Below are 12,059 nucleotides of genomic sequence, written 5' to 3'. Positions count from 1 at the left end.
AATGGGAGACTTCAACTCTCTATTTGGGACAGAAAAAACCTGTAGAAAAAACATTGGTACAAATTCAACACACCGAAACCCTTAGACCAACGGCACGCGTCTGACTGATATTTGCGAACAATTCAACCACAAAAGGATGTCTTCTCACTTTAGGAAAATACCTTTTCTCAGGTAACGTGCTTGGTTACCAGGTGCAGGCTGCTGTCGTTCGCGTTGACAGCCAGATTTTAATTCTTTTGTTGTAGAGCTACAAGCAGGCAGATACAAACTCAATAAGGGAATCGTAAGACAGCGCTCGATCAAAATTCGTCTTGGTACTTTCAGTAACCCTTACTGTCACAGTGAAAACCTTACGGTACTGCCAATATCATAATGCCACTTTTGTTTTCTGCCGAGATGTTTTTTTGTAGTGAATACATCATTTTATCTATGAAATGCCACATTTTCATAATACTTGCGAATGATACAGGAAATGAAGGAAATACAGATCTTTTCGAAGTCAAAAGTCGGTAATATCCTACTAATTCGTGTTAAAATAGGATCAATCGTCTTACAGACACTTAATGCATTGCTACAGTCTGGAACCGCGTGACCACTACGGTTGCAGGTTCGAATCCTGCCTCGGGCATGGATGTGTGTGATGTCTTCAGGTTAGTTAGGTTTAACTAGTTCTAAGTTCTAGGGGACTGAGGACCTCAGAAGTTAAGTCCCATAGTGCTCAGAGCCCTTTGAACCATTTTTGAACTTAATGCTTTGTTAAGATAGACTGCCGTCGTGATGTTTCTGTAGTAAGCTGAATTTAATTTGTATTAGTAAAGTGAATGTTTTATTTTCATTTTCCATTGGTTTACTAAACGCAACTGTAATCATCACAGAGAAATTAATCAGCAGCTGAATTTTCTTTCGCGATATCTAAATCAATCTGACAATGCTACAGTTGTTTACACATTCTACGCCTGTAGAAACCTACTTGTTTTAACGATGTCATTAAACCATAGTAGTTTTAAGAGTATTTTCGTCCAGAAATGAATTGCCTTGACGGTTGATCGATCAAGAACGGGAAAGGTAATATTTTACGAATATATGACGAGAGGGACAAGTGCTTGAGAGAGGACTTCCCTAACAATACAAGTGTCTGAGAGATGACTTTCCTATCAATCTTCTGGATAGTTTTGTTTCTCAAATCAACAGAGTGAGTTATCATGCTGTAGCACAGGTGATGTAGTTTTGTTGCTCGACTTTCTTATACTGCGACCGAAAGGTGTCTCAGTTGTTGACAACAAATTCCAGCTGTGTTGCACACACCCCTTGGGGCAGAATTCGTAGTCCAAAACACACTCTTGGAGCTATCAAATGTAAAATATTATGTTCACACTACTCTTTGCTCGAGTTTATGTCTTTTGGAGGGGCTCAGCCTTTCATTTCTTCTTAGGAAGTTAACGATAAAGGCATCATAACACGTCACCAGAAACAGTACTGCATACGAATGCTCAATAACCGACCTGATGACGTTCAATAATAGTCACTCCGTTGATTTTTGTTGTTTCGAATTAGAGCATGCAGTACTCCTACACCAGACTTCTGAACTTTGCCTGTTGAATGCAAATGTCGCATGATGGTGGTAAAATGGTAATCTGTCACATATATCAGTAGTCGAGACTTCCTTAATGTGGAAAATCATTCATGCCAGAACGATCTTTGTTGAAACAAGATTATCTTTTTCTGGCGTATTTTTCCCAAAAGCACTCGCTCCACACACAGTTCAAATCTTTCTAGCTGCCTCCTCTACATTCACCCCTCTGTTATACCAAAAGTAAACGTTGTGTTGCAGATGTTACACCTTTTCCCACTTCGACTCAATTTTACAATGTTTATCTGTAGTTCATGATTTTCAAGTACGCAAAATTCAATACTTAACTGCAAGATGATAACTAGAACTTCAAATTCGAAAATGGTATTGATACATACACTGACAGCGTGGCGCCGCCTTCACATGGGCGGTGCCGGATTTCAGGCGGCGGATGGCGTCTGGCCGGTGGCCGGTAGCCGCTGCAGCGTGAGGAAACGCTCGAGCGTAAGCTGTTATGATCGCGACGCAGCCACGAGCTGTACTGCGGAATTGTTTTTGGAATACTTATTATTTGGGGGTGGGTAGAATGTTAAGCGAATTGTCTTCGATGTTCAATCAGATTCATAACTTTAGACCGAAACGTGGTAAAAAAAAAAAAAGAAAAAAAAGTGCAGTTGGACGCGAACATGCGACTCTAAGTTTAGAATGCACGACGATTATCGCAAGACCACCGGCTCACTCCCCCCACATGCACTTCCGCATCTTACAGTGTTGCCAGGTTGTGCAGATGGCTGGACTTACAAGGGGAGGCCGCCAATTGTGAAATTCAGATTCGATTCATATTGCGCATAATAAAAGCTCATGGCCAGAGGTGTAATGTGGCAAAGCACCAAGATGCACTTCTCAGCCGTTGTCGAGAAAATCGACAGTTAAAAGAAACCGTTGTGGTGAAATGCTCTCTACGGTTAATAGTTTTATACAGCGTCGTGGCGCAGCGGTAAGCGCTCGGGTTTGTACTCGGAAGGTCGGTCGCCGGATCGAATCTCGCGCCATGCAACATTTTTTTTTATGATTAGTTTTTTGTAATTCAAATATATATATATATATATATATATATATATATATATATATATATATATATAAACTATTAATGAATTGCTTATGCATTTTGGTGAAGGCGGATCGCTCTCCAATTGTACCGCCTCCATTTTTCCGTTTGTTTAACAAGGTGTACCAAAGCTCTCACGTCCGCACTGATTTTCGACGATGTTATAAGTTGCGCTAGGGACCGCATCTACCTTCTTTCGAAGTTAGCAGGCAACTACGCTTTTATGCGGCGGCTCGTTTCGGCCCATTCAACATCTGTCCTTCAAGTGTAACGAGCGAGTAACGGAGCTTATATTTCATACCTGCCACAGCAAATTTGTGTTCGTGGGGTTTCTATTCTAATTCGAACGTTTGACTTACGCTATACGTATTCGTTTCGGAATATCGTTTCTACGTCTTCCGTTAACTATACGTGGTTAACATTATGAAGACAGTTAATAACATTTGTGAAATACAACTTTGTTTGCGGAAAACAGAATGATGTTCGAAGTCGCCAGTTTTTCCACGACAAACGACTTTCAACAAATTATTATATGCATAATTGTTGAAACTGATTGCCGGGAATTATATATAAGACGCAGCCCGTGAAAAAGAGATAGATGCGAAAGCGTAAGTAAACTGTTTATTATTTCAAGAGCAATCGGCATAACTATTAGAACATTTATCCTACTGAGAGACAGGCATATCAATGTTCTTCTCGACAAATGTTTACGGTTGCCTATGGCAACAAATGGCTCTGAGCACTATGCGACTTAATTTCTGAGGTCATCAGTCGCCTAGAACTTAGAACTAATTAAACCTAACTAACCTAAGGACATCACACACATCCATGCTCGAGGCAGGAATCGAACCTGCGACCGTAGCGGTCGCTCGGCTCCAGACTGGGTTGCCTATGGTTCTATGATTGTATGAACATGTGCTCCTCTTTGTCCGCTACAAAGCGATGGCCACAAATGCTTCTCTTCAGTCTTCAAACAACATGGAAATCCCATGGGGATATATATATATATATATATATATATATATATATATATATATATATATATATATATATATATGTGTGTGTGTGTGTGTATAGACACATTTGAATAACAATAATCAAATACTAAAAAAAAAAAAAAAAAAAAAAATTGCATGATGCGAGATTCAATCCAGCGACCTCCGGATTACGAACCCGAGCGCTTACCGCTGCGCCACAACGCTGTCGACAATTAATAATCGTTGAGAGTATTTCACCGAAACGGTTTCTTGTAACTGTCGATTTTCTCGACAACGGCTGAGAAGTGCATCTTGGTGCTTTGCCACATTACACCTCTGCCCATGAGCTTTTATTATGCGCAGTATGAATTGAATCTGAATTTCACAATTGGCGGCCTCCCCTTGTTAGAGTTGTCAGGGGCAGTTAGTTTTATTGGCCACCTTAAGTGAAGCGACTCGGACTTAGTCTCTGTCTAAGACTGTACATAATATTTGGGTCTAGTGAAGCAGGGGATACAACCCGCCTTTGACCAATAACGTCACACATTACTCACAGATAATAATGTCTTCACTTTCAGCCATAGACAATAAAACAGTTCTGTGTTCAGGATAAGCGCTGTCATTGTACATTAAAATAACTGAATGTGATTTTAAAAGAGATTGCTACATATTGCACAAAATATTCTTCGTGTGCATTTATTTAAATAATTGGTTCTTTGCAATTCATTCGGTACTTAATTTCATTCTTAGTGATATTGGGTTAATTTGGACTATTAGTTTCTTATTTTAGGACAATTTTTAGTATCTCATTTTCGTTTGTAGGTATGGATTTATCTGTTCCAATGAACCTGGATGATTTGAGAGAGGGTATGGGTGTAGACGTGCTGGTCACGATTTGTTTTTTACAAATGTGTGGTCTCGTTGCCGAGTATGTTCGATGTCGTGAGTACGGCGAACATATGCGCCTCACAAGTGTATCTCGTCGCCGTACTCGCGATTTATTCAAACGGCGCTGCAGCAAAGATCGGTTGTGGCGGTCCATTACATGAGGGACGTGGTTCGAAAAATCTACGCTCGCCTTGAGAGACATTTTGAAAGTCGCGTACTGTTGATGTTTGAGATATCCTGTGTGGCTTTGTGACCATGAATGTCGTGTGAGTAAGCGTACAGTTGTGGACTGATACTCTTTTTGTAGGGAAGTTTGTGGGGAATATATGAAATATAGGGGGCCGTTGGGGGGGGGGGGAGGGCGGGAGGGGGGTGAGGGGTGTTATGGTCGAAATTGATGAGTCCCATTTTATCAAAAGGAAGTACAACAGGGGAGAACCCCACTGGGATTATGGGTTTTGGGGGCTGTAGTTTCAGGTTCATAATGTGACGATGTAGTGTTTAAAGTAGTACCCAATCGAAGGAAGGAAGTTTTGGTCAGTTTAAGTCAAGATCACGCTGCAGAGAGTTTCATTGCAATTTCAGATGGTTTTCTTCATATAGGGATTTGGGGGAAAGGGGTTATCAGCATCTCATAGTCGAATGCACGACGATTATCGCAAGACCACCGGCTCACCCCCCCCCCCCCCCCCCCCCCCCCAGATCAGCTCGGAAGTAGACAACACTTCATCCTAATACTTCCGCATCTTACAGTGTTGCCAGATTGTGCAGATGGCTGGACTTAGAGTTGTCAGGGGCGGTTAGTTTTATTGGCCACCTTTAAGTGAGCGACTCGGACTTAGTCTCTATGGCGGCCGGCCGGCGGTCAGTTTTTATGTCTAAGACTGTACGTAGCTCCTCCTGCCATCGGTAATACTACTATTTCGCATTTAGTATTTTCCTGGTGAGTGATGCTAGCTTCGGTGGTAGTTTATCTTTCGAACCTAGTAGCCACCACTGACCCCATTATGCCACGAAAGGTGTTATTGTGTCCATCCTTTTGTACATAGTAATGCCTTAGTGAACTGTAGTGTGATTATTAGCATAAGCAGCTGAATATCAAATCTTACGTGACGTCGTTATGTAAATACAGACGTTGAGTGTAGGCAAGGTCTTGTCAGTACAATTTATTGCAGTATTACGAGAGTGCGCCACATTGTTTGACGTTGTTTTTCACCTACGTATTGCAGTGCTGTTAGAGCCTATTCATACAGAAATTCTACTGCGAGTTCGTGGTATCTAAAGGGTGGCGCAGTACATGCTTAACCCTAATTGGTGCGGGAAAGTGTGCTTTTAGTATCCTGAGCTCGTCCCTATGGTAGTCGAGTGGTTCTAGGCACTTCAGTCTGGAACCGCGCGACCGCTACAGTCGCAGGTTCGAATCCTGCCTCGGGCATGGATGTATATGGTGTCCTTAGGTTAGATAGGTTTAAGTAGTTCTAAGTTCTAGGGGACTGATGACCTCAGATGTTGAGTCCCATAGTGCTCAGAGCCATTTGAACCATTTGAACGTCCGTATGGGACATAGGTTCTTCCCAATAGCTCGTCATACTAACATATTTTTCGAAATACTTTCTTAGGTTGCCCTACTTTGGGTTATACGCTTCTGGGCTGTACACAATTTTTCTCAGTCTCTCCTGTACACAGGTTCACCAGAAACGTCCTAAGAAATGTCTTTCAAAGTCTACGAATGTAATTTTCTGCAACCTGAAGAGCGCAGGGTAAAGCATCTCCGGTTGTGTGAGGTACCACAAACTGAATCTTTTCCGTTCTGTCTACAACCTGGGCAAAACGCTCCTAAAGTTCTTTATGAACGCAATTGGGTGTACAGTCTTTTTATCCTCATTGGAAGTCTGAAACTGTCTATGTTTTACCAGGCTCTGCTCTTGCATTAAATTGGTTAAGTTTGGTATACCTGGTTCAGCATCAGTTACATTCCTACTTGCTTCTGCAACCATCGGAATATACATATTGCCCAGTATCTCCTATACATAAGGATTCGAGTGCTGGTTGAACTAAGGGTGTATTCGTATACCGTGCTACAAAAGGAGACACATGCTCATGTTCTATCTTTCTGTTGCTGTTTACTTGTTTTTCAGTTTCCACGACTCGATCTTGCCTATTTAATTGCCACATAGAGAATGTGGATTGAATAATGTCTCGTATGCTCGCTAGTTCAGTCTGCAAACCTTGGCAGGTCTCTCTCTTACCAAAGGTAGCTTCTATGGCCTTCTTCCTAAGCGCCTGTGTTTCATCCTTTTCCTATTCTAACCTTGCTAACTTTTCGTGTCTTTCCTTTTCTGGAAGCGTGTGCTTCGTTCTGTCCTCGCTCAAACTCCCTTGTCTCTCCTTTCTTTCAACTTCTAAAATCGCCTGACTTTCCTGTGTTTCTTTTCTAACAATTCCAGTTTGTGGAATATCATAGAAAGAAAATCACCTTCGGTTTTTGCTGGTTGTGGGAGATTAGCCGTCACTGACAACCCCCTCCCCCCCTCCCTGCACCCGCACTGTAATATTCGTAACATTCCCGCTATCAGACGTACTGGTACATTTTATTTCTCTGATAACCGTTTGTCAGCGTCTGTAGTACTCCCACCTCCGTTGTGTCTTGTCGTTTCCCAAGTCGGGATTTCAGCAGTCATCATTCCGCTAATAATTTGACTATTCATGTCATAACACTATCTTGTTGCTGTGTGTCAGGTATTTCCTCAATGTCAGTCTTATCCATACGTTATGGCCTAAACATTTTCTCATATAAGGTGGTACTGCACACGTAGAATACATAAATGATATATAAGAACTTAATAATAAACACAAATATACACATAAATTTGTTGGCTGCAAGCGGAATATATTGCGACAGATGAAGGCTATATTTGCAGCTGGTGCTTTTGACGTGATTCTTGCGTCAATGTTTCCTGCTAGTTAAAATCGACCAGTCAGAAGTCGGCGATTCATGCACCATAGGCTCACTGCTACACGAGCTGAACTTTCACAATACGTGCACTTACGTCCTTAACATGAGTAGATTCTGCACATTATTTTGTTGCGTGGCTTTTACGACTGAGTTTTTTCACGTATCATTCAATACAGTGTGTATCTCCAGTGCTTGCTTGATCGTAAGGTTAGTTGTTTTTCGATACCCGACTGTGTTCATTTGTTAAAGTCCCGCGTTATGGAGTGTGTGTTGTAACAAAATAAAAGTGATGTTGTTATTCAATGGAAAAGTTGAAATTTGAGATTTCGCTTACTGTTTTATCAATCATAATTGGCGTAAGGATCATAGATTGACCATTGTCATAAAATATTGCATTATGAAATGTGAATAGTCTGTACTTGCAGTTTCTCGTGGCTTGAAGCAGTCACAGCTAGCGTGCTATTGATTAACAAATTGCCTTATTGTCTTTCTAATTACTTCATGATCGTAGATTCGATCATACCCGGTCGTGGAGTTATTCTTATGACGAAACAATTTCCTAAGGGACCAGAAAGTTCTTAAGGGCGCAAAAACAACTGTAACATCAAAAGGGAAATTCAGTATTAAAGCTGATGCAAGAAGACGATAAAATAGTTTTCTTTTTGTCAATGTAACACGCACATTCGACTGCTGATCTTGGAGTCTGTAATCTTAGCAAAATGCATAATTAAAATGAAGATAATACTGAGGAGATGATAGGAATGAGCACTGCTAAATGATTCAGTATTTCCAGAACAAATATTTATTATAACTAAAACATATATCGTACCTTAAGCTTAGTAGTACATTGACGGTAGGTTTTTATGTCCGTTTCATGTCCATTGAGCGCTCTTTTATACAGCCATTGTCCTCTTGAGTCGCTCGTGCGTCGTCACGATAAGTTATAACAGTTCTTCTTACACTTCACTCAAACTTAGACGTAACACGTTTTTATACATTTAGTAAAAATTAGATCAGACTGCCACAAATCTGCGTCCGTCTTACTTAAGAAAAACAGTACAAGTCTTTTAGCGCTCAAGGCTTCATTTATTCTCCAGCCAACAAAATAGCGAAGGATCGCATATCTATCTAGCCGCCCAAAGACGACGAATTACTTTATTTAGGAAATTCCACCGTCGCTATGCGTCGCCTTATTATACGTTAATCATTTTTTATAAACAAGTATTTGCCTTCTGGCGGAAAGTATTAACTATTTGCTGTTTTAATGAAGCCAAAAATAGCGAATATCAAATCGCCACCCATGAGGAGAGAGGGAACGCCGAAGGATTACCTCGGTCCTCATTTGATATTCGTGATTTTTGGTATGACACATTATGTTACTGGCGTACTAAGTACATAAACTGAAATTACATTTATAAACGTATATCTGATATTTATCATTTTTCAAAATAAAGTTTTTCACTCTTTGTTCTTCAGTCACTTCATTCCTTAATAACAAGATTCACATTTATGTGCACATTTAAGTTTGGTCCATATTTGCTTATAACAATAAGTGAGCGATCATTTCTCACTTCAGGGGATAGAATTCAGAATTTACATTCTCTTGAGCTTGACAACTAATACATGAGTACAGTGGTTGTTTATTTTCACTGAACTAGAGTGGACAGTGTTCGAGCCTATGTTGACTCATTGTGGTTCAGTTACAGTTTAATGACGTAGCACTACATTTGGTGATGCTTTCACTTTCTGTGTTAGCTGTCTACGGCGTTCATCATGCAGTACATCTGTCCTTTCCACTGTGGTTCCAGGAATTCAAGTGGCTTCCCGGGTTTTTTATTTACAATATGAAACAGAAGAAGTGGAAAATTATTAGTATAACTTACAATCTATTGCATACATTGGTTAAGGATCGGGACTGGTCTGGAGTTCTGGGTCTTCCTATAGTGTACATTCATTTTCTTTGTCCATCAAGAGACAGGGTTGTAATTCATTTTAGCAGTGTTTAGGAGTGCCGTTATTAATGGCTTTAAGGTCTGAGTAATCTAACAATCTACTTCTCACTCATTTTAACTTCAACTCACAAAAATTGCTTAATTTACGTATGAAAATGTAGTCACACAAGTGTGCAAATGTCTTTCCACCAGTATGTACGATTGAAGTCATGGCGGGTAACAGTTTAAAGTTTGGATTGTATCGTCACCCACACGTCAGCCACTCACAGCGGCTGCACAGTGTTGCGTGAGCTCCAATACTCAGTATCCGTTCGCGCTCAGGCTGTAACAGAGCTGCTGGTCGTCGATCGCCCTTTTTTTTTGTTCTTGTGAACTTAGTAACACGCGAGGCGTCCATACACACGCCTCGCGCGCGTTTTCCATCGGAGGAGCCGGACACTGAAGCTGCCTCCATACTTCCCTGTCAGCTGCATCCCACGAGGCTCACAGGTAAGTGACGACGAATGTTTTAGCTGTCGCTGCACTTAGAACAACACTGAACTTTGCGTTGCACCTATTGTCGTAGCCTCGACTTCTTTTTACACTTGCAGTTTAACACTGCCACTAACACACACTCAACAGTTATTCATATTATACACGTCACACTTTAGTGTGCATCTTCACACAGCATTCGTGCTCAGTTCCTTCGTCGATAGCGTTCATTTACAAAACAATCAAGTTTGCTGGTTTCCTCCATTGGTACAGAAAGTCTTATATTCTACTATTTACAAAAGATCACTTACGAGCTAATATTTACAATTAATGGTCACTCCTTTGGTTAACTCCAGTGGACAACTGCTTTGTGAATGGACTCTTTATGTCTCAAGGTTTACTTGTGAACCTAAAAATATTCTTTCAATCTTTCTTTTAAGGGCTCATCTCCTCATTATGAAAACTACAGATTTCGCAACACTCGTTGCATTTATTCTTTAATGCACCCAAGATCATTTTCTACTGCCGCGCAGCATATCTACTACTTAACGGTTACGCATTTAACGCTGAACTTTTTCTTTTGTGCTTTCCTTTGTGCTTGCCAAAATTTTTATATTTGAGGGCAGACTGGATAACAATAGGTCTCCCTCTTCGCTAAAAAAAAAAAAAAAAAAAAAAAAAAAAAAGAAAAAAAGAAGGGTAACGCGTGTCTATTATTTTTCGCATGAATGGAATTACCCGCATTTCACTGGGTTTACGCAACCTGGCCATAAAAAACATTACCAAAGCTAGCGAAGTTCATCACGCTACTTGTCTCATTTCTCATAAGCACTGCTTTGCCTCCAAGCACACGTGCCTTTCACAAATCGACATTTGGTCTGGGTTAATGAACCGTGATCAAAAGGAACGGGCATAAGGAAAATGGATTTCATAAGAGGAGTGTCTTAGGAGACATTTTTACAATGAAATCTGCATGTAAATAAAATTATCATTATAAACATAGCCACATATATAAATTTTTAGCGTCTTTCATTACAGCATGCTTTGCTACTTCTACATCTTACTCTGGTTATAGTCAGTATTAAGTTTAAATATCACTGCATTGCTTGTTCTTTAGATTAGCCATCAATCAGGGTATTGAATGGTCGCTAGATTACACTACAAAAGTTCTGAAGCTCTTTACTTGGACTTATTTTGATACAGGGGGCTTGCTGTGTGGTTTTTTTGTACCTTGATTCTACTGAAATCAATTCGCCAGCTAACATTCCTCATACTCTTTAGATTGGGCTCAGATCACAAGGAAACAGTTTACTTTCATAGCAATTAATGGCCTCGTGGAGTACTTACGCTACATTATTGATGCTTCATGGTTTGCCTCTCTTTGTACTGTATTTCAACTAACTTAGTTTACTACAGCTTATTGTCTCCTTGCGTGAACACATGTGGGTTACCACTTGTTTTCTCATTTAACAGTACGCTTTAACTGAGCTTTAAGCTATTTCCTCCACTCCTGTTCACTGTCTGGACGTTTTGAACAGGTATTTTTTTAAGCAGGTAATTTGGGATTTTACAACAGAACTTCAAGTACTTACGTTACTAAAAATAAATCTATAAATCTTCTTGTACCTTGAGAGAAGTGCTTATTTACGCACCCTCCTCCATTCCCACCTTTACATATTTACGAGGGCAGTTCAATAAGTAATGCAACACTTTTTTTTTCTCGGCCAATTTTGGTTGAAAAAACCGGAAATTTCTTGTGGAATATTTTCAAACATTCCCGCTTCATCTCGTATAGTTACATTGACTTCCGACAGGTGGCAGCGCTGTACGGAGCTGTTAAAATGTCGTCTGTAACGGATGTGCGTTGCAAACAACGGGCAGTGATCGAGTTTCTTTTGGCGGAAAACCAGGGCATCTCAGATATTCATAGGCGCTTGCAGAATGTCTACGGTGATCTGGCAGTGGACAAAAAAAAGCACGGTGAGTCGTTGGGCAAAGCGTGTGTCATCATCGCCGCAAGGTCAAGCAAGACTGTCTGATCTCCCGCGTGCGGGCCGGCCGTGCACAGCTGTGACTCCTGCAATGGCGGAGCGTGCGAACACACTCGTTCGAGATGATCGACGGGTCACCATCAAAC

This window comes from Schistocerca americana, chromosome 1, assembly GCF_021461395.2.
Source record: "Schistocerca americana isolate TAMUIC-IGC-003095 chromosome 1, iqSchAmer2.1, whole genome shotgun sequence".
Classification (NCBI taxonomy): Eukaryota; Metazoa; Arthropoda; class Insecta; order Orthoptera; family Acrididae; genus Schistocerca; species Schistocerca americana.
The sequence above is the reverse complement of the archived record's forward strand: the minus strand, read 5'-3'. Positions refer to the sequence as shown.